Below are 24,408 nucleotides of genomic sequence, written 5' to 3'. Positions count from 1 at the left end.
GCAAGAGATGCGAATTTTTAGCTAAACAAAATGTCTGAATGGATTGGTTCTGGATGGATGGACTCAAGTAGAACCGTCCAGATTCGCGTTCTTGTTGGAATTAGTGTCCATTTGACTTTGCTACGTACGATTCGTCCAGTCTTTGTTGCCCTGTGTCAAACATATTCTATTGCTTAGAATTGTTTTTATTATGTAGTTGTGCCTAAGCCTCGTGTGTTGTGTGTTTTCCACAAATCCACATTGGTTGGTGATTCGTGAAGAATCCAACTAGCGCTTCCGCACCATTTCGTTGCCACATCCTTACTACCGACTTGTTGAACGGTTATATCCAGTCTGTGCGGTTCAGGAATCTTATTAGGTTGTTGGCATCTAAGCCAGACAGTTGTTTAAGACTCTCGAACAGTGGTTTGGCCAAGATTGACATTCTGTCCTTTCTTTTTTTGCAGTTGTTTACTACTGTGGTTGTGTGTATTGTGAGGATCCATTTTGGCTGCTTTTTCCCCGAAAGACCGAAGGCCAGTTATGACGGCCGTGAGTACACAGGCGCCTCGTCGTTTCATGGTTATCAACGTATCTGACGTTTGTTTGAGGTTGTAAATGGGCCTTAACATTTTGATCTCTCCATCGACAATTCCCAATTCGGACGTGTTTTGAAGAAATGGCATTCTTGACTACACCTAATCGTGTAATATCGATTCTGCAAGGATATTATTCATGGCAGGAATTCTCTTGCAGTTTAACTGCTTTTTCGTTTCCTTTCGAAGTCTGGGTCCCGGATAAAGTAACTTTTTGGTTTTCACTAAAGGTGGTAAGGATATTCCTACTTAGAGCCACAAGTTTTGAGGTTATTGTACCGAATTCAGTATCAGGATTGCAACTTGGTTATCCGAAAGAATAGCGATATTGACTTTAAAAGAGAAATCTGCGATTAGTAATCTAGAAAGTACCCCAACCGCCAGTACTTCCGTCTGGAAGCCACTGCAGGCATTAGAAAGACATACAGACTTTTCAATTCTAAATCCATCACAATATTTACCTTCGGCAACACCACAATGAATTTTAGAGCCATCTAAATAAACTGCAGCGTGGAAGTTTTTTAATGAGAATCCCTTCCTGAGATGGAAAGAGAGTGGAAAAATTCCGCATACTTGCAGCAACATATTATTTAGGTAGATGAAAATAAACAATACTGTCTTGGAACGATGTTGAATATTGACTCTCATTCTCATTTTTTGCCTCGAAAACGCAATTCTAGAGAATCAAGCATTTTACGACTTTACCCAATTGAAGCTTAAGGCACGCTTGAGCTTATCCAAAGAGAACCTAAGAGCTATCACAACTGATAGCTGCAGATTCCCCATAATTGAGCACGAAAATAGCCTGAAGTGATGAAAAAACGCAACAGAATTCTAGACGAGCATCTAAATTTGGACTGTACGATAAATACCAGATACGCTTAGTGCTAAAGCTTCATTCCTCTGGATGCAAAAATGCATAGTCTGTCCTTATTACCCACAAGCGGTATGCAATGGCTCTAGTCTCTACATCGGACTATAGCCTTAGAGTTCTGACAACTGTTGAAAACAAAACACGCTTAAGCTTAGGCTGATCGGACATACACCAGAAATTGATCCATAAAAGCACCTTTAAATCAAGTACTCTCTATGACTATAAATTTTTTCATTAGCTGGTTGAGAATTACAGCCCTATGCTAAGCTCGCTTAAGCACTGCAAATTTGGTTATAACAACAACGATGAAGAGGATGAAGAGGAGCAAGAAAATGCAATGGAATTCGCACTGTCTAAATACCGGCGACAATAGTCAAAACAAACTATTTGTACACAAAACAAAAAAATCCAGCAATGAGCTACGCTAACAGGAGGGTAGGTCAAGTGCACAAGAAAGGGAATTAAAATAAATGCGCGAACGATTGCGCTAACGAAAAACAGTGAAAGCAATGGGCAAGCAAAGAGGGAGATGTGGAGAAAGTGAACATTAATATTTGTACTAAATTTTGTAGCATCGCACGGACTAGCAGGAAAACTTTAGAGAAATTTCAGAACTATGAGGAATACAGGTGAGTTTGGTGAGAGAAAAAGAGAAGACGCCAGAGGTAAGCATCAAGGGCAAATAAGGGAAGGAAATTCAGGCAGAAAAACGGGAGGAAGAATACTAGAGGAATGGGGTTTATGGTTGCAAATATGATAATTTATGGGCCAAAGCATTGCGAGTTGGCACGTACATCCTTTTTTAAATGTTTTTGGCCGAGCGACTCAACTCATTCATGGTGTGCGTCTTCATGTTGTTCTACAAAACGATTGTGACTATAAAAGTGAGAATTCATATATGATTTCAAATAGAATTGGCAAACAAAGCCCAGGGTTGCATGAAATGTCTAACTCCATAATAATATTGGCAACGTTTACTTTACCTTGCAGCAAAAGAAAAAAACAGAAGCGACAAGAAAATAGAGCAGAAAGCGGAAACGAAGTGTTGCTTTTGGCATTTGGCTGATGGCGGAAATAATATGACTGCTGAGGCAAGTCGCAGACGGCAGCCACGAGAAGAAGTAGACAGCCAGGAGGACTAAAGCCAAATTAGCCAAAAGCAGAAGTTGAATGGAAACATATACGAAAAAGTATAAGAAAGAGAAATGTATGTAAAAGCAATGAGTGGCAGCAGGCGGCTAATGTGGAGTAAGCGATTCGTGTGCCAACAGTTTGAGTTGTGAGTGAAGAAAGTAGAGGAAGACGTTTCGATGAGGCACCTTTGGTGCATAGGAGGGGAGCTACTTACTTACTTACTACGTAAGTATATAAATAGAAAATGTGCTCACACTCATAAGGAAATGAAAAAACGTCACAAGGCTGCTAGAAACGCCTATGCCAAGCCCATGGCTTCAGATTACGGTATGCAGCTGCATGTGAATATGAGCGGTTTTTCAGATCTGCAAATTTTTTAGAGGTTTTTGCTGGTCTATTGAAAGGAGCTCACTATAAGGAAAGAAACAAATTATTTAGTCTATCTGGGGATATATGAAAAAGCAGAAAAATATTTAGCAAGAGTGTTTTCCGAAAGGACTTAGGTTGGAGACCTTACCAATGATGAAGCGTATTTTAAATACTCGTGTAGAAATGAATAAGAATATAAACTTCTTCATATAATGATTTCTTGTAGCAGACTACCGGAATTAAGATGAGTAAAATAGTGACGAGAAGACTTAACGCCATCAACACGGTGGAAAAATGGAGAGATGAACTCGAGGTAGAAAATGCAGGGGTGGCCACGAAATACTCGTATATGTTTCCCCTTTTTTTGTCGCGACAACTAGGAAATACAGCACTCAAACAACATTAAGTCCAATTTAATACACTCGGGTTCTCTTTCAAATTGTCTTTAAATCTACTCGACCTCCGAAGAAATCGAAGTAATCATGTGATGCCAAGGACCCAAGATGGTTGCTTCTTAAAACATCAGCGCCAAAGATCTCAAACCTGATTGGAGCGCAGGCCCGGCAGACGCACAGAAAGTGGTCCGCCGTCTTCTTCTTCTTCTCTCCGCATGCCGGGCAAAGAGCACTGTTTGAGATGCCCACCTTTTCCAAAGAAAGTGGCCCGTCATCACTGCAACCAGCTGTATACAGTCCCTTCTAATAACAGGAGGATCTGGTACAGGTAATGCGACGATCGGACATGACAGGTAACATCTGTTTAGTCCATCTGCAGCCTCTCTCAGCCTGCCAAGCTCGCTTGTGGGTTGAAGTAACCTATTTACTAACAGTGACTTTTATGGCTGCAGAAGTGAGTATCAGAACGAGCTCCGGGCCAAAAAAGTTGGTAACCCATCCCAGCTAAGGAGTCAGAGATCTCGTTACCCGCGTCACCCACGTATCCCGGGACCCATGTTAGCATCAGGATATTATGTCTACCGACATAGCTCAGCCTGGATTTACAAAACCCAACTACTTTTGAAGTGGTTGGATGACTATCTAAGGCTCATGAGCTCAGCTTTGCCATCGCTGCAGCCAAATACAGATCTGCCTCTCCACCTGTTTCCCACAACTAAGTTCATTACTTCTTGAACAGCAAACACCTCCGCTTGAAACCCAGATGTGTACACTCCAAGCTCAAAGTGTAGTTTGTTCCGCTGGGTTCCACGTAGACACCAGAGCCGAAACCGTGCTCGGTCCTGGAACCATCCGTGAAAATGCGAAAGCAGTGTTTGCTGGGTTTATTTTCAGCGTTTTACCACAATTGAACCTCTGGTAACACCACACTGTATCTCTTTTCAGACCACGACGCATAGAATTTTCCAAATCGGAAAACGAATAGAGCTTTTCAAATCAAAACTCCTTTACAGAATTTTGAACTGGAGCAACTAATTAAAGGCGACAATGTAGTACATTACATTAAAGCGCAACGAATACGATGTCTAGGCCAGGTTATGAGAATGGACAGTTCAAGTGCGTAAAGGAAAATACTGGAGGCTAATGCAAACACAAATAAAGCAAGAGGAAGACCAAGATCGAGATGGATGAAGTGAAGAAAGATCTGGAACAACTCAAATTGCAAAACTGGAAGGAAATGGAAACTTGCGAGCAGCATGGAGGCGTACTGTTCAGCAGGCCAAAGCTCATAAGATGCTGTAGAACCAAACGATGATGATAAAGCCAAAGACACATTAGGAACGGACAGTTTAGACAGAGAGGTCACGACTGCAACATTGATATGATAAACTCTTTCTTCATTGGCATCACTTAACATCTCGCACGAGTGCCATAAAGGGAATAAGCATCTTGGATATGGGGTGCTTAAGGGATGATACAGATCATGGACATTGTGATATGTTAACTTTTTTTATAGTTTTTCAGACAGCAAGTACTCCAAGCTTTGGCAAACTTAGTCATGGGGCGATACTCAATTGAAAAACGCGTAAATGTCATCCACAGGTTTTATGAAGATGATCGTTCAAGAAAAAGTGTAATTGGCGAATTGCGTAATTCCACCGTGGAGTAGATTTCAACCATAGCAGATACGTTAAAAAAAAAAACAGCTGAATTTGGAGTTCACAATCCACATCTCAGTCAAGAGAAAAATTCGCCACCACAACGAGTCACTGTTTGGTAGGGATTTTGGGCTGGCGTAGTCCTCGAACCGTATTTCTTGAGGATGAATGATGCCGGTCACGCTGTTACGGTGAACGGTGAACGCTATAGTGACAGGACAATAAACGTTTTATCACCCAAATCAGATGGTATGGATTTGGGTAACATGCGACTTTAACAGGACGGTGCCACTTGCCACACAACGCATGCAGCTATAGTCAAATTCCGAACGAAGTTCTTAGGTTGCACTAACCCCCGAAACAACGAGGTCGAATGGACGCCGAGATCTTGCGATTTGATACTATGGAGATTCTTTCGCTGGAGCTACGTCGAAAATATGGGATAAGGCAATAAGCGCGAGACGATTCCAGAGCTGAAGAACAAATTCATGTGTATTAAAAATGATATATAGCGCGAATCTATCTGAGTTGTCTGTCGGTCTAAGGAACAATTTTAGATGATTGGAGCAGCTTTTTGGATTGATTAAGTTTACTCATGGAGAGATTTACGCCTCAATAACGTTACAATTTGGTAAATGGTACTACGAAACTCAAAGCTCTATGAAAAGTGTTCTTGTGACGCTCAGGCCAACTTATGGTGTGTGGCGATGAGGTCCATTTTTGGCTTAATGATTACGTCAAGAAGCAAAACTGCCATATTCGGGATGAAGAGCAACCCGAGGACATTCAAGAACAGCCATTAAACTCAACGAAAATAACGGTTTGGTGCGGACTATGAGCCGCAGGAGTCATCGGCCCATATTTCCTCAAAGACGAGTCTGGCGCCAATGTAAGAGTGAAGGGCGAACGCTGTGATGCCATGATAAACGACTTTTTGATGCCGGAAATTGAAGCCCGTAATCTTTAAAACATTTGTTGGTTCCAACAATATGGTGCTACTTGCCACAAAGCCCGCGAAACAATGTATTTACTGCATCGTCGTTTCGGTGAGGAATTTACCTCGCATCTCGGACCAGTAGATTGGCCACCAAGAGCGTCTGATATCACACCTAGGGACTTCTGTTTGTGGGGGTATGTAAAGAGGCGATAGAGGCGTTGGCAGCCAACATTACTAAAGCTATTTTCGAGATACTGACCGTAGTCTTCCAGCGAGTAATTCAAAATTGGTGTTTGCGGATGGCCGAATTACGGCGCAATTGCGGCCAACATTTGAATGGGATTATCTTTAAAAAATAAATGTCGTGAATGCTTCTTTTTTTCCTTGTTCACTCCTCCCGAGAGGGAGTCCTCGACAAGACCCTTCCATCGTACATGGTTCTGTGCTGTTGTTTTTGCACCGTCCCATTGGATGTCGGCATCTGCTAGTTCGCGCAGCATCACCCTTCGCCAAGAGAGCTTTGACCGATCGCCAGTTTTGCTCTCTTGCGGGTTCCAGTCCAGTGCCATCCTCGTGATGCTATCTAGTGCTTTTCTCAGTGTGTGCTCTATCCATCGCCACTTTCTGCGCTTGATTTGCCTAAGAATGGGTTCCTCATTCGTTATTCGTGAATGCTTCTACACAAGAATAATAAAAAATGGCCCAATCAATTTGATTTTTCGTTGTTTTATTTCAATTTTATATCTGATACCTCTAAATTGATCACCCTTTGGAAATTATTTGTATCTAGCATAAGAAGCATAATAAGAAAATGAAGTAAATTCTATTGAATACGAAAATTAAAAATTTAAAATCTGCTGAAGAAGTTGTAATCAGTCGCTGTCAGTAGATCATGGGATATTTTATCCATCGGGCCAATATTCGTAAAATCTCAAAATAATAACCAAACATTTTTTCGATTATTATTTATTTCTTATTACGTAATTTAATTTAAAAAAATAATTTAATAAATTTAAATTTTCGTTGGAGGTCGGTTAGTTTGAAAGAAAATTGGAAAGGGAACCCGAGTGCAGAACAATGGACTTGATGCTGACTGAGTGCTGTATTTGCTAGTTGTCCCGACAAAAAAAATAAAATAAAAAAAATTTCATTTAACTCTATTAGGCATTTTTATCAAAGGAAATTAGTATTTTCGCTTATCAACTAAAATTTCCAAAACCTGCTCCCCTTGTAAGAATTGTTTAAAACTTACCCCAAAATGAGTCACTTTCACTATTCGCACCGCTTGCCCTTAATGAATTTATTTCAGAAGTTTTGCCCATTTGCCAGAGAACTTTTCCGCATTTATTGATTTTTTTTCACAAGCACACAAATAAGTTACACATTTAAACATAAGCAAATATGATTCACGACTTTCATTACACTAAACTGTATGCTTTAGTTTTTTTGTTTTTGCTTAGACTTTTAATGCTTCACTCAAATGTGGGAGCAACCTTTTAAAGAATTCCTCTAATACCGCCAACAATTAAATTTGTAACATTTCGGTTCATTCAATATTTTTCTTTCAGCACCGCAATTTTTATGCAAATTTCACAAATATTCTAACAGCAGCCGAAAATTTCCATTTACGTGGGTTGCGTCTAGACGCTCGCAGAGCGGCGCATATACATTACGTACACACAAACACGTATGAACACGCACACAGCCATCATGGGACCGGTAGAAGGCGGCAAACGAACGTACGAACGCGATTTTTCTACCCGAAAATAACTAAAAAACGCAAATATACCGCAACCGACGACAAAACGCACTCCGACGCGAGGGCCACAAACGCGTTCAACTTTGTCAAGAGTTTCGCTTCGACTGGCTTTTTTGGCGTGCAATTTCCGTTTCCTTGGAGCAACAACAACAACAAACGGAGGCAACGAAGCCTACTTAAGCGCCACACGGCATAACTGTAAAAACGATGTGCTCCCATGTAATCGAAACAACGAAACAGTGAAACGAGCAACGACCAACGACCAACGCAACCAAACGTTGTACGAACTTTTGGCAAAGGCGAGCGCCAAAAAATGGCACAATGTGTACTCCTGTGCATGAATCTCCATGTAACTATTGCTTATTTAAAGGGGTGTAGTAGTTGTAGAGTGATTGGAGATTGCTATTATAAATTACAACGTTAGCTGAGCGAATTCAACGAAACAAAATTGCGAGCGCAAATATTTGTTTTTGCCATTTACTTTTATTCGCAAACACAAAACATTAAAAGTAATGCCAGCATGTAATGGCAATGTGTGTATGAATGTGGGTGAGAGAGAGAGAGAAAGAGAGAGAGAGAGTGTGTTTGAATTGCGAAGCAGGTGAAAAATGGTACCTGCCGTTACTGTTGCTAATTCTTGTTGCCGAAAGCAATAACACTACAGCATAATAACAACTGAAAATACATCATTAATACTATAAATGTTGCTCACGTAGTGCATACTCGTATTGTTGTATTTATTTTTGCTATACACAGCAGCAGCAGCCACACTCTTGCAAGAATCCGCATATGCCAACACGTAAAGGTGATATAAAGCACGCAATAAAAAAACAACTCTATCGACTGTTGCATTGAGCAAGGCAATAGGTGTTTACCGTTGTATCGCTCTCGTGCTCTGCTGCTAGCCAAAAAAAACGCTCTGTTTTGGGTGGTTTTGCAGGGAGCCAGTATAGTAGATAAACATTGTAAGCTAGCAATGTTAGCTGCATAGCTGAGAGAAGACGTGAAAAAGAGAATTTGAAAAATGGCAGTGAGAACGTAAACACATTTCAAAGATACACTTAACGAAATGGTTTATTCCTTCGTTTAAAATTTATAGATAAGCAAACGTATAAGAGAATTATTAATTCATCTATGCAACAACTCTTGCATGACTGTTAGTAATCAGAGAGTGTTCATGAACATTAACATCGATGTAACGCTGTAAAGTACTTTGAAAGAAAAATTTTCTGTTGTAATTTTTTACAGAGAGCACAACATAAAAAATTTGGTGTATATTAAATAACATTGAAATAAAGTTAATTTCTCGTTTGAATAGTAAACATTTGAGTAATGTTAAGCAGTAATGTTAAAGTGTTAATGCTGTACGTGTTATCTGCTCGCTTAACTGTGCATGTTTTTATGTTAGCGCTTACTCACTGACATGTTCGAGTATATGTGTGTCAGCATTAAGTGTTGTAATAAAATATGCCGTATTGAGAGTGCAGCACTGTTAAGTCAGCGAATGTTGTTAAGTCACTATTTGTTGAGTAACAGTGGCTATGTAAATGTTACATTTGTGTGACTTAACATTCAAATTAGCAGTAGCTCATTTGTTGAAACTTTTCTGTTAAGTGCGCTAACATTTGTATGTTAGGAGACACTGCTTAATAACAGAATATTTCATTGATGCTGAAATTATTTGGTGGAAGGCTAATACAACGCACTGTTAAATCAATAGCTGTAAAAATATCTAAGACCAGGGAAAATAATCTTTATTTATAAGATAACTGCTAATGTTAAGCTGCCGCTTGAAAGCACATATTTAGGTTTGTAAGGAGATGATGAAAAAGAAGCGTGAATTTACAAATGTAAAGCACACTTCAGATATATTTATGGTATATAAGTAGTATAAATATATTTTTCTTTTGTAAAACGTGCCTGAAACTGTAGGTTTTTGATTCAGATATTCTGTACAGCGAATGATTTCGTATCAAATCGGTGGTGGTATCCTTTTCGCTATCTATTCCTCAATAGCATCTAAAGAAGATAGCTTTTTTTCTTTCTGCAATGCACAATTTTTACTTAAAGTTTTTTTTTTTGTTTTGTGAAATTTAAAAGACAATTCACAAAAAACAAAAAAAACATATTTACAATTAATACTCCAGGATCGCCCACAGGTGCGGAGAATTGAAAAAAAACAAATTTTTTTATTCAAAGTGATTCCAGAGTAACAAAGGCATTGTTACTTGGTCTAACATCTAATTTTTAATACAAAAATAGCTATTAATTTCGCCTACAAAAGGTAAAATCAATGGATATTTAAATCAAAAAAAGTGGTGCCCAAAATTTCTTTGAAAGAGTGCAATTATTCAAAAAAAGGTGAATACACAGTAAATATTTTTTTTGTTTGCGATTGTTTTGCTATTTTAAAATATTCTATTAAGAAAATGTATTTTAAATTTTTTAGTTAAAGTTTTGTTTAGTTACGTATTTTTAAAAATGTTCTTATTTCTTATTTTTTAAATTTTTTTCACATTTAGCTTTTTGAAATTGAAATTTGAAAAGGTCGATCCAAGGAGCACCACGAGATTTGGTGGCTCCTATAACACTCAGGCTAAAAAGCCCATTGTATTTAAAGCTCTGGAAAGGGCGTAGATAGTCAAGGAGGGAAGGAGAAAAGTAACATAGAAAGAGACAGGAAAGAATAAAGACAGAGACAGAGATAGTTAGTCCTGTGAGAATTTTCCAGATTCTTTGGCAAATCTGTAAATATCCTCCAGTTTTAGAGAACGAATATTACTCATTCTCATGACATCGGAGCCCAATACTCGTAGTCGCGCTCTAGCAAAGGCAGGAACTCACAGAGAAAGTGCTCAGTGCTATCCGCCTCCTCCAAGCATGACAGGCACATTGGGTCCTCAATGATACCAGTGGTGGTCATATGCTGATCCTATCGTTTGTGTCCTGTAATAATACCAACCATCAACCGAACGTCTTTTCTTCTAAGTTTTAGTAGAAATTTTGACGGTTTTCTGTTCGGACTTGTCACAAAACACTTTGCAGTTCTGCAGCGTCGCCACCATACCACAGAAGCGTAAGTGATGGTTGGTCTGATAAGTGCCGTGTATATCCATAAGACCACAGTAGGTTTCAGACCCCAGGTTTTACCAAAGGCTCTACGGCATTGCTGAAAAATCCTCAATGCGCGATTCACCTTCAGTGAAGCGTGTGTCTCCAAAGTCAGCTTCTTATCCAAGATTACTCCTCCATATTTAACTTCATCGGAAAGACCCACATTTAGTTAAAATTTTTCATAATTTCGTATTTTCTTCATATTTTACTTTTTCTATTTTTTATTTCTTATTTTTTAAATTTTTGCAATCAAATTTACTATAACTAATTATTTTTGTCGTGCCTTTTTACCGTTTCCGGCCGTTTTTCTTTCAATGCCCGGCTTAAACGCATCAATTGCAGTCGGTAACGATCCCCCGTGATTGTTTCGCCCGGTTGGAGCAGCTCAAAATATACGACGCCGACCTGATCCCACCAAATGCAGAGCATGATTTTCTTGCCGTGAATATTCTGCTTGGCCGTCGACGTTGATGCGTGGCCGGGCAAACCCCATGCTTTTTTGCGTTTTGGGTTATCGTAGTGGATCCATTTTTCGTCGCCAGTCACCACCCGATGCAAAAAACCCTTCCGATTTTGTCGCTCGATCAGCAATTCGCACGTAAAAAATCGCCGTTCGACGTCGCGCAGCTTCAACTCGTACGGGACCCAATGTCCTTGCTTTTGGATCATTCTCATCGCTTTTAGACGCTTGCAAACGGTTGATTTATCAACGCCCAATGATTCAGCAAGCTCTTCTTTGGTTTGGCACGAGTCCTCGTTTACCAATTCCCCCGATTCCGCGTCCTCGAACTTTTTGGGCTGGCCAAGACGCTCCTTGTCTTCGGTGTGAAAATCACCACTTTTGAATCGTCGAAACCAGTACTCACATGTTGAAATCGACGGAGTATGGTCTGGGTAGGCCTCCTGCAGCACTTCACGGGTTTGGGCTGTATTTTTTTTCAAATTGAAGCAGAAAAGCAAAGCTTCCCGCAAATTGCGTTTCGACGGCACGAAAGTTGACATACTCGGAGCACGAAAATACTGCGTTGTTTATACTTCAGCGAAATGACAGATATTGATAAACAAAGCCTAGGGATGAGGCTTTGTCAAGAATATATATTCAGTATTGCCAACGCGATAAAGTGATAAATAGCGCCATCTGTGTGTCACCTTTAAAACTAATTCAACCTCCCAATATTTTTTTTATTTTTTCAAGTTTATTTAAATTTTTTTTTTAATTTCGAATTTTCTCCAATTTTTATTTCTTAGTTTTCAATTTCGGCTTCCAAATTTGCTATTTTATAAAAATGTCCTTAAAAAAATGTATTTTAAGTATTTAGGCTTAAATTTTTTCTTTTTAATTTCGTATTTTTTCCATTTTTTAATTTCGTACTGTTTCAATTACTTTGAATTTTTTAAAATTTAGTTAATTTTTTTTAATCTCGTATTTTTAAAAATTTTTTATTTTGAATTGTTTCAATTTTCGACTCCAAATTGACTCTAGCTACTTTATAAAAAATTTCCTTAAAAAATGTATTTTTAATTTTTTGGCTTACATTTTCCTTTTTAATTTCGAATTTGTTCCATTTTTTAATTTCTTATTGTTTGAACTATTTTGATTTTTTTAAAACTTAGTTAATTTTTTTTAATCTCGTATTTTTAACAGTTTTTATTTTGAAATTTTAAATTTCGCCTTCAAATTTACTCTAGCTATTTTATAAAAAATTTCCCTACAGAATTTAGTTTAAAAAGAAAAAAAAATGTATTTTAAATTTTTTGGTTTAATTTGTTTTTTATTTCGTATTTTTAAATCTTTGTATATCTTCTTTTTTCAGCCTTTTTTTCAATTTTTCAAATTTAGTTTAAATTTTCTTAATTCCGTATTTTCACCATTTTTTATTTTTTCAATGTTTGCCTTCAAATTTACACTAGCTATTTAAAAAAAAAATTCTTTTATTATTTTTGTTAACATTTTTTTTTAACTTTTTACGTATTTTTATATCTCATTTCTTCAATTTTTTTTGTTTAAATTTTTTCAAATTTAGTTTATATTTATTATTTTTATTTCTATTTCTTATATTTCCTAGTTTTGTCTTCAACTTTACTCATAAAAGGAATTTATCCTAAAGAAAAAACTTTCTCTGACTAATTTGAGCTTGGGAATTGAATAGTTAAATATTATTTCAATCCAACCAGAGCTTTCGTCCTTCGAATACCTTTTATTTTATTGATTTTTTTTTTTTCTTATTTTTTCAATTTCATATGCGCGCCTTAGCGTAGTAGCTCTAACCTACTAAATTACTTTAAACAAGAAAATCACTTTACTTTTATATCTCACATACTTCACATAAAAATATGTTCGCCATATAAATCTCATTTTCCTTAATCTACTTCATACTTCACTGTCAGTTCTACGTGAAAAAAGCACAAAAACAAAAAAAAATATTCCACTTTTTTCCGTAGAGCAGCTAAGAAGAGAAACATTTCAGTTTTCGTTTCGTTTCACCTACACATTAAATATTTAAAATTATTGATTACATTTTGCTACTTTTTTCTCACCTTTACAACGGGAGGTGCCTGCCGCTAACCAAACGACATACACACCTACCTGCACACACACATCTGTATTCGAGAGCTATGTAGCTGTCCCTCATTCACTTGCCGCCCTCACCGTGTAAAAGGAGTAATGCGCAACTTTGTTGCTCAGCAAAAAGAAACAAAAACAAAAATAAATAACGGAAATTATACTCAGCGGCAACAGCAACTTCGTAGCATATCCTTCGGCAACTTCGGCGCCGCTGTTGCTTACTTCATTCACCTTTATTACAGGTTAGGCGCCATTAAGCACCAGCAGCAGCAGCAGCAAAACAAAAACACAAGCAAGTGAGTGAGTAAGTGAATGAGAGAGAGAGCAAGCGAGCGTAAAAGATAAAGTGGTAATTGTTGCTTCACTAAACGGAACATGGCAACATGAAACAGTGAACCACACGAGAATCCTTGTAATCTAAGTGGATTCTCTCTCAGTGCTTGCTTCATTTAATTGGTTTTACTCACCTACTTTTAGCTTGCTGGTCTGCAGATAAATATTTCGTTATTTCTCCGACTCTCTCTCTCTCTCTCTCTCTCTCTGTTTCTCTCCATCTATCTTTCTTTTACACTCTTACACACTTCTTTCATTTTCAATGCCGCCTGTTGATAAGCGTTAATGTAATTACGGAGTTAGGTTACGCATGAAGTGGTAGGTTGAAAAGTTTATGAGCTTATTTTTACTTCCAAAAGCAGCTCCTGGTAGCCACCCTCTCGTTTATACTTCGGTGTCAACCTGGGCAAAATTGTATATGCATGTATGAGTGTAGGTACATAGTATGCAGCTGGTTGCATTACTTCAGCAAAGGTGCAAAAAACGAACGAACTCAAGTCATCCAGGCATATGAGTTTATGTGCAAGGACATTTACAAATGCATACACATTGATGTATGTATGTCTGTATGTTTGTAAGTTTGTAAGTTAATGTGCATGAATCCGTAGAAGCAGAATGGAGAGAAACTTGAAATATGCACAAAAATATTTCATACATTTTGTGACAGTTTATGAAGTATTTTACATGTGGTGTAAGGTTACTAACCACAAATGAGCCGGAACTCGCATGCATCGAAATATTTTTACTGGAATATTTCTAACAAGAAATTCTATGGACACAGTCGAGGTTGTTGCACTTCTATCAACAAAGTTGTAGCGTGAATTTGAAGAACAGACAAAAAAAACATATTTGATGTTAATAGACTTTAAGGTGCTGCAGGTAGAAAGCAGGTGGTTAGGTGCATGTAAGTGGAAGTTACAGAAACTGATTTTTTTAATAGTGTTCGCTGTTCAGTAGGCAAAATGGTAAGCCTCTTAGCGTATTTTTGTCCTGAAAATGGCTCTCATACAAATCATCTGCCGCTTAGAGTTGGCATAAAACTTGCAGCCTCTCCACTTTTAGGGCAATATCAAGCCGCTTACCAAAAACTGGATAAGAAGCTCGGTCAATTAACTAGGTAATTGTATGGACCAAAGGAAGCAAACAATTCTTGATGAATTCGGATATGCAAAATTAACGGTTAACGAAGATATCAGGGACAGAATAGATATAGTGTGGATGGTAAGATGGAAAGATTGGTTTGAGTTCACTCTTTCGCGAATCTTTAGGATTCATCGATGAATCTTAAGATATCCCAACGAGGAAGCGTATGAACTTTATCCTTACTCAGTTCAACGCACCCCGACAGCTTACGTATTAGTCTAGAAAGCGCCGCTAAGTCCCTGTTTGGTTCTTTCAAAAAGCACTTGGCTACTCTGCCTCAGCGCAACAGGTACCAAATATAGAAGTAAATCTGTCCAAAAGGCAGAGAAAGGGACAAAGGCAGAGGAGCGCGAACACGGCGCGAGAAGTGAGAGCTATGGCTGCAGCAAACGAAGCTATCCCGACTGCGACTCAAACTGGAGCTGCGGCCCTTCTGCTTTCGTCCACCCTTGCAGCCGAAGCTGTGAAGAAGAACAGATCTGGTGATGATCCATCTGATCTAACGGATGATCTATCGGAACTTGACAGATGAGACGACGGCGAGCGCACCGGTTGGTGAAAGGAAGAAGAAAAGCAGGAAGGACAACAAACCTGAATCCCAAGTAATTAACCTTGGACAACAAGTTGCAGTGACTGCAGGAAGAGCCTCTTGCAGCAATCAAGTACCTGATAACAAGTAACAAGAAATCCAGAAGAATGAGTGCCGTGTAGACGGACTCTTCTGCTTTAGTCCACCCTTGTAGCCGGAGCTGTCAAGAGGAACAGATTTCGTGATGATCTATCGGATCTAGTCAACTTGACAGATGAGAAGACGGCGAACGCACGGGTTGGTAAAAGGAAGAAGAAAAGGAGGAAGGACAACAAACCTTAATCCCAAGGAGGAGCCTCTTGCAGCAATCATGTATCTGGTAGTAGTAACAAGAAATCCGGAAGGATGAGTGCCGTGTAGACGGACTCGACTGACCCACTAACTTCTTTGGGAGACAAATATACTGCAGCAGCTACAAGCGGTTTGATGGTGGAGATCTGTGACGATGGGCAGATCCAAATGCCCCAAGAACAACTAGACTTTGTCGACAGTCAACTACGGGAAACTATATGGAAATCGAAAGATGTACCTAGATTCGAGCGAATGAGAGCTGAGCACGGTATTTTGAAGTTACAATACTCAAACTCTCAATCGCTCGAATGGCTAACAGAAACTGAGGATGCGGGGCCAGCAGAATGAAGGGTGTAAGTTTGTCATTCAGCAAACGAACAAAATTGAAAAACTGGCGAGGGTGAATATGCTGATTCATGGGCCTCCATGGGAACCGCATGCGATCATTTCCATGATCCATACCTTGAGCGAAGGTCAAGACCTTCTGATATGACGCACTGGAGATCATACTCTAATACCAAATCGGAGACGGATCGTAAATATGGAAACGCTTCCCACCTGGGTCTTGGTGTAGGCCCAGAATCGTTGACGGCCGTACGGTCTATGTATGGAAAAGCCTATATCTACATCTTGGAAAGCTGCTCATTACTGTTCTCGATTCGCTTATGGGTAATGAATAACGTAAAATTATGACTATTCTTGTCATGTTACTGACAGCGGACCAATGTTCTTCTGAGTCAAGCCTAATACCCACTAGGCTACTAACCATTATTGGCTTCCCGACCCTATCACTCAAATCTTCTCTTTCTATGTAGTTCAAAACGAGGGCAAACAAAGAAAACATGCTCTGCATCTTCAATTAGACTGTCGCAAAAGGTGCAATACGAGTCATCTTCGTGCTTAAATCTATGCAGATAAGCCTTGAAGCATCCATGCCCACTAAGTACTTGGGTCAGGTAGAAATCTATCTGTCCATGCTTTCGATTTATCCATCTGTTGATATTCGGAATCAATCGATATGTCCATCGTCCGTTCTTGGAGTTCCTCCATTCCTCCTGCCAAGCGTGGATGCTTCGCTCCCGTTCAGTCCATCGGTTAGTCAGCTGTGCTGGATTCGCTCGATGTTTTTTTATTTGCGCGAATTCGACTACAGTCAGCTTAACTGGTAGCATTCCCGCGAGGACTAATACAACATCTTCCGATACTGTGCGAAGAGAGAGAGATCCGTCCGCGTATATGTATTATTATGCCAAAAGCGTTCGATTGCATTTTTCCTTTTTTTGCGATATGTTGTCCAGACTTAGTTGCTGTCAAGATAAAGTATCGATTAGAGGATAAAGGGGTAGAGAAAATCGCTGTATCGGTCTGTTTTCCCTACTTAGAACTGGGTATTCGATATCTTATAAGATTTCAAGAATATTGTCTGAAATTTATAGAACGTTTTATTAGGTTTATATAAAGTTCTAGAATGTGTTCTAGAACATTTCAAACGAAGTTTGATCAAACCTTCTGTCTAGTCACCAGTTACCATATATCTTGTAGTCTTTATTGTAAAGTGAAGAACATATAATGATTAAGGAGGTTGTAAAAAGCTCATAGAAGGATGTATGAGATTCCAAGAAGGATGCCGAAGAACTTAGAGCATCACCTGAAGTAAGTACCGAAGGGATAATACCGATCCGACTGGTTCGCAAAGCAGAAAAATCATGCATATACTCTTGCAGTAAGGCCATATAGCAGTCGTGATTGCATTTAATGACCTCCCTATAGAAACAGACTACCAATTTTCAGTCTACCCTAGTTCTTTTAGAAGCTGCAAGTAAGGAGAGATTGTGTGCGTTTAAGAAGAACGATGGGTCGGAGCTCGATAGTAAGAATGAGGCAGTGTTTGTACGAAATGCCTAGGTATACCTTATTGTTTTCTCCTATTTACTCACTGTAGCACCTTTCAGACTGACCCGATGGCTATTTCAAAAGTCCAGCCACTAGTTAATAGGTTGTGATTCCATGCTAGAAAATCTATATTTCCACAGCCACACCGCCATTAATTCTATGAAAAAGCCGTCACTGACTTAAAAGGTGACTGTGAAATGCCTTCCATCTCATAAGTAAATTTCGTACTGCGAGACTGATAGTAGAGCGCTTGGCTGCCCTCTTTATGCTACTAAAGGGTTTACCAGGTTAAGGAGCCTACTGGATGCAATTGCAGAAGAAAGATGAACAGTTTTGCTTACATCTGTCATGGACTTTCAATTTAGTGTTGCATGAATTCCTTGTCTTCCCAATGGTTGATAATTTACTTTATGTGAGCATTGGTAAAAACGCAAAAGGCTGTTGGTGCATGGAATTGCGTGTTGTAGATCCTAATTTCGTTAGAAAATCCGGTAATGTTTTCATGACTTCCATAGCCTGCTACCCAGCCACGCAAGACGGTATACTTTCTACACCCGAGGTATTGAGGGCAATTAAGAATTCCTCAACAAATTTAGATGTTATTATATGAGAATCTAGTAGACATAAGACCGTCTGGTTATTAGGCGAAATGCAGATGCGCTTTGAAGTTGTACCTCTTCGCACATTTTCTGTCTTACAAATTTCTATGCCACGAATCTCTGGTTGAACGATTGTCCAATAACCTCCCATTGGTATCGATATTTGAAAGCTCACCAAAAGCCGCCCGTTGAAGTTTTCACAACCGCAAGCTTCGACTCATCTGTGCGCCAGATTATCGAGTCAAGTTCAATGCATGGAATACCTGGCTTCCAAAGCGGTGTCTTGAAATTTCTAGAGATCTCTAATGCAGGAGTTATTGCATTACCCTCGGCAGGCAGTAAGTGTTTAGAGCACAAAACTTATAGGGTTTGATTGAAAAGTAATGAGCTTTCCCGCGCGGAGCATCTGCCAAGAGATGAACCGAATCGGCTGGTGGGGGAAAATGATCGTTGGACCTTCCCCTTCCACTAGAAACCGGTCCCAGTTCGCTGACAACAGCGGTGTAGTCAACATCGCTCCGCGCGTGAAAGCTGTTTTAAAAGTGTGTTAGGATTTTGCAGTGGCGAAAATGCAGCGCTCGTTGGAGCAACGTTACTCGATCAAATTTTGCGTAAAGCTAAACAAAACGAGCACCGAAACCATTGGGCTACTCAAGGAAGCTTACGGGGACCAATCTCTGTCCAGTGCCCAAGTAAAACGGTGGCACAAGTCGTTCAAGGAAGGCCGGGAGGACAACGACCCAAAAAGGCGCACATGTCGAAATCCAAGATCAAAACCATGCTGATCATCTTTTTCGACTCTCGAGGCATCGTCCACAAGGAATTTGTACCTCCAGGAAGCACTGTAAACGCGGCATTTTACAAAAAAGTGCTCCTTCGGCTGAAAAACCGCGTCGCCCGGGTTCGGCCCGACCTCGTCAACAATTGGACCCTTCATCACGACAATGCGCCGGCGCACACCGCCTTCCTCTGCACCTCTGCATTGGCCAAGATGGGAGTTCCGGTGCTTCCCCACCCTCCCTACAGCCCAGACCTGTCCCCTTCGGACTTCTTCTTGTTCCCGCGCCTGAAAAGAAAGCTGAAGGGGAGGCGTTTCGACTCCATCGAGGCAATCGAAAAAACTGTGACAGCCGAATTGAACGCGATTCCGGCGGATGAGTTTAAAAAATGTTTCCTGCAGTGGAAGGACCGCTACCAGCGGCGTATTGACGCTCAAGGGTCCTATTTTGAAGAATATTAGTTGTATAAGCCAAAAGGTTTAATAAAACTGCTTAAAAAAAATAAGGCTCATTACTTTTCAATCAAACCCTGTAGGCCGACTTTCAACAGGGCATTCGTTATTCTTGCTGGATATTGCTTGATTACCTTACCACCTGTCTGATTCCAGAAGGCAGATTTGAAGGCAAGAGCTTCTCAGACGGGTCGGCTATGCGCTCACGCCTACACTTGCCATTCCAATGGCCCTCCTACTCTCGAGGGAAGAGTAGGAACGGGTTAATATAAGACAGGGCGAGTCCCTCCATGTATACACAGATTGTTCAAAGGTCGAGAGTAGAGTGGGCGGAGGTATATATTCCGAACATCTGGGGATCTCCTTTAACTCTCGACACCCCGACTACTGCGGTGTCTCTCAAACTGAATTGATAGTAATAAGAAAGGCATGACACTGGTACGGTGAAATGCGCTATCGGGAGATGATAACTACATTTTCATTGATATCCAGGAGGCAGTAAAATGCTTCACAAAGCAGTCGACAACCTTTAAGGTAGCCATGAAATGCCTTAGATCTTTTGACGAGATGGCTGACTGATTTCACTGAAAGGATAACATGGGTTCCTGACCATAGTGACATTGAGGGTAGCTGCAGGGCCGAGGAACTAACGAGGCTGATGAATACACAGATAATGACATAGGCACGCTCTCAGAGACTTGTAGGCTACTTAGTTTTAGAAAAATTGTAAGAGTAGTGAATGAAAGATGGCTTAGTGAAACCACCTGCAGAAAAGTCCAACAATTGTGGCTAACTCCCAATGCCAAACATACAGAATCTCTACTAAGCCAAAATAAGTAATGTTTTAGCACCTCGATTTTCGTTATAACCGGGCACTGCCTAATAGGATGGACGTGGGAACACGTAATTTCTGTGGAAGCTGTCTAAATGACGAAAAGGTAAAGACGGAGGTGTGAAATCGTCGTGTCATTGTCCTGCTCTATCCAGACGTAGATTCATCACTGTAGGTAGACAATTTTTTTCTAATTGAAAGATCCCAGCACTGTGGAGATCACGGATCTTCTAAAAAACTTGAAAAGTTCACATTGGTTTTAGGAGAGATAAGAACCTGTTCTGCACGCTGCATCACAATGGGATAATAGTGTGAGTGTGTGCCCTTGTGGACCACCACTACAACCCAAAGTAACTTTAAGTTAGGTTAAGTACTCTGATGGGATTATCTCGGCTATATCAATAAAACTGCTATACCAGCAAAAGTTGAAGCAGGTAAAAAATTCGTTTTTTTTGTTTTGTGTATCACTGATAGAAATTTATAAGTTCTTTAAAAATTCTGCAGAGATGAAAGCAGGTAATTTTTTCGTGCAGAAACCCTTCTCCAAAAGTTTCGCCAACAAGGCATCTCCCACCTAAAAAGTCAAACTTAAGTGCAAAGTATCCCTTTACATGTCTGGCGTGCTAAATTATTCATGACACACAAACACACGCCAGCACACACACACACGCACAAACACAAACGTGCGCGTATTTCAACAGTCATACGAGCGAAATAAACGAAATCGATCGAGTTTTGCTGCGCACACCTTTTTGGCACTTTTCAAACACATAACATTTCGTAAATTAAATAACGCAAGATGGCAACTACAACAACAACAAAAAGTAAATATTGCAAAAAATGGAATAAAGTGAAAATAGAAAATACAATTTCATATTATTGATACGCATTCAAAGAAAATGTACAAATGCAGAACAAATTGAAAAAAAAAACCAAAAAAGTTTGAAACATAAAATGGCAGAAGAAAAAAACAAAAGGTGAAAATGAAGAGAAAAATAGGAATAATAAATGTATTGATGCGTGAAACTTTGCAGACAAGAAAATGAAGACACTGAGCGCAGCGATGTGACAGTGAGTATGTGAGTATGTGTTTGTGTAGATACTTCAGAAAAGGATAGAGGAAGGAAGGAGCAACGGGGGGCCGAGGTGTGGAAAGATGTCGCCAAACAAATAGGTCGCCTATAGGAGTGCACGAACTGGAGGATATTGCCTTTGAAAGTTTGAATTGATTAAGATGGAGACACTTATGGAGGTAAAGTGCTTTTAGTTAAACGTCAATGAGACTTCCACACCACCACCTCGAACTGTATCGTTCAATAATAATAAAAAATTTATTAGAACCAGGCGGGGGTATGTGGATGGCAGGCATGGCAGTGAAAGTGGCATAGAAAACAAAATTGCTTCACAACAATAAGGTATTATGCAAAATTTGAAACGAGTGCGTAAATTAATGAATATGTAAGCAATATGTCACTTTCAAATGTTTTCCATTGCATACACAAAGGCGCCCAAGCAAGGTATTTTGCACTTAAGGGGAGTGTGAACGCCTATATATTTATTGTGTATAGAAATTATTGATATAATTAATGAAATAAATGCGTATTAAATATACAGCAGCGGCCATGTTAATAGAACCACATCAATTTTTTTAACTTTTTCTTTTAAAATTGACTTAATGGAATTTTCGGAGAGTTTTTATGTTTATATATTTTTTTTTTAATTTTTGTATATATTATTGTATATTTCTAATTTTTTTAAAATGTATATTTCTTATATTATATTTTTTTTTTTTTCTAAGAAATTTTCGTGAAAAGCATTTACTTGGAGCAATTATTTGGAATGAGGACATCAAAAATCTTATATATGCGCCTTATATGTGTGTAAATTAATGAATTTTGAAGTAAAATGTCCTTCTCGAATTTTTTTCGTTGCATACACAAAGGCGCCAAAGCAAGGTAGTTTGCACTTAAGGGGAGTATTAACGCCTATATATTTATTGTGTATACAAATTATTGATATAATTACTGATATAAATTAAAATTAAATATACAGCAGCGGCCTTGTTAACATAACCACCACACCTTTTGCAACTTTGTTCCTCACATATTACCACAGCTTAACTTAATCGAGTCTTCGGCCAGTTTTTATATGTATGTATTTTTTTTTAAATTTTTGATAATTTTTTTAAATTAGTACATTTTTCATATATGTATCTATATATAATTTTTTTTTGTTTTAAGAAAATTTCGAGAAAAACATTCATTTTGAGCAAAACAAATTATTCGTAATGAAAGCTGTAAAAATAGAATATACGCGCACTCAAAGGAAGTTCTAAAAGAGGTTTTGCGAGTTTATTATAATTCCTCCATAGTTGTTGCAGAACCATAGGTTATCTTTCTTCGGCAGGACGACTAATATACCTTGTAACCAGTCATCGGGGAGCTCTTCTTCGTCCCAGATTGCATTGAAAGTAGGCTGAAGAAGATTTGCAGTCTGTTATGGGCAAGTTTTAAAAATTTCAGCTGGTAGACGGTCATACTTATTGTTTTTGAGGGCTTTCATTGCAGCGAGTATCTGCTGTTTGGATGGTGGGGAAGAAGATATGTTCGCCGACGAAGAGGAATTATGGTTTAAAGATCCCAGTCATTTTGTTGATTAAGAATTTCACCAAAGTGTTTTCTCCATATTTGCAATTGCTCATCGTCATTTGTTAATAGACTTCCATCTTTCGCACTGATTACGCCCGTCATTTTTCTTGTTATTTCCTATATCATGCGAGTTTTCTGGGCTTGAGCTGCTTGTCGATTTCGTGCGCGAGCCCATTTATCTAATTGCGTGTGTCTTGTCTACAGGCAGTCTGCACAGTTTTGAAGCGTTTCTGACAAGGTTACGATCCTTTTTGCTTACGCGGCCTTTAGTTTGATGGATGCGTTAACTAGTTGGTGGTCTGAGCCAATATCAACACTTCTCTTTACTCTGACATCTTGCAGACATTGCTATCGGGGGAAAGCCATGTTGTTTTGTGGCTTCTTTTATCATTGGCACGTTGGAACTCGATACGTGCTTAGCATGGGCTTAGACCAGATTAAATTAGATTAGTAACAACGTCACTATGGACAGCTAGAAGTTTGGATCAGTAAAAGACGTGCCTCGAAAGCGAAGTCCACCATTAATGCCGCTCAACAAGTGCTACTTTGGACTGAAAAGGCAATTGGGCTGCTCAACGAAGAAACCCCACATTTTAAAAACTTTTCACCATGCCCATTCTGTGGTGCGGCACAGAAGCTTGGGCGATAAAATCTGCGGATAAAGCAGTTCTTGCAGCGTTCGACAGAGGGAAAGTGCAGAAGATTTGTGATTAGCGCATTGGTGAAGATGTATTTTGCAGATGTCGAATGATGAGCTGTATCAGTTTCAGCAATAAAGACATAGGTAGTACGGCGAAATGAAGTACAGAGGCTGGATTATGAGAGGATGAAACAAAAGGCATGCACTGGGTGTGGTAATATGCATACAGCGCTTCCCATATTAATTGAGAAAGAAGCACGTTTGAGCGCCTTAAGACTAAAAAGCAACTCCGACCTAGTGAAGATATAAGAGGTCATCTAAAGATCTTAGAAGACTTTCGACACACTCCTATTCTTCACAGGGTGGATGCATTAACTCCCAAACCCATTATCTTCAGGAGCTTTATCTTCAGGAGCTGGGAAAATAATTATATCACCTTCAAACCCGGATCCCAAATATGGTGCACTGATGGATCGAAATTAATAGATGGTAGAACAGGGGCGGGAATCAATGGGCCCAAATTCAGTTAATCGATTCCAATGGGTTTCTACCCAACTATCTTCCAGGTAGAAAAACGAGCCATTGAGATATGTGTGAGGGAATATCTCCGTAGAAAAATGAGCAGAATTCACATTTACATACTTCAGACATTCAGGCGGCTTTGAAAGCCCTTTTATCAACTACAATCACCTAAAAAATGGCTAAACCTTCTTAATATGATAGGCAACTTCAAAATATTAATGGGCTCTTGGACACGAAGGACACGAGGGAAACGAAATAGCTGACCAACTAGCAAAAAAAGGGACAAACATGCCCCTAATTGGTCCT

The 24,408-nt window shown here is 39.3% G+C and overlaps 1 long non-coding RNA gene across 1 annotated transcript in view; it reads right to left on the bottom strand.

Moving 5' to 3' along the window:
* Positions 1-7,985, bottom strand: part of LOC128864905 (uncharacterized) — a 75,257-nt gene extending 67,272 nt beyond the window's left edge. Inside the window, exon 1 of the long non-coding RNA XR_008454719.1 lies at positions 7,195-7,985. This is a non-coding gene — a long non-coding RNA (uncharacterized LOC128864905). The remainder of the gene's footprint in view (positions 1-7,194) is intronic.
* Positions 7,986-24,408: the final 16,423 nt, after the last annotated feature.

The sequence above is a fragment of the Anastrepha ludens genome, chromosome 5 (assembly GCF_028408465.1).
Source record: "Anastrepha ludens isolate Willacy chromosome 5, idAnaLude1.1, whole genome shotgun sequence".
Taxonomy (NCBI): Eukaryota; Metazoa; Arthropoda; class Insecta; order Diptera; family Tephritidae; genus Anastrepha; species Anastrepha ludens.
Note: the sequence above shows the minus strand (reverse complement) of the source record. Positions and strands in the feature narration are given on the sequence as shown.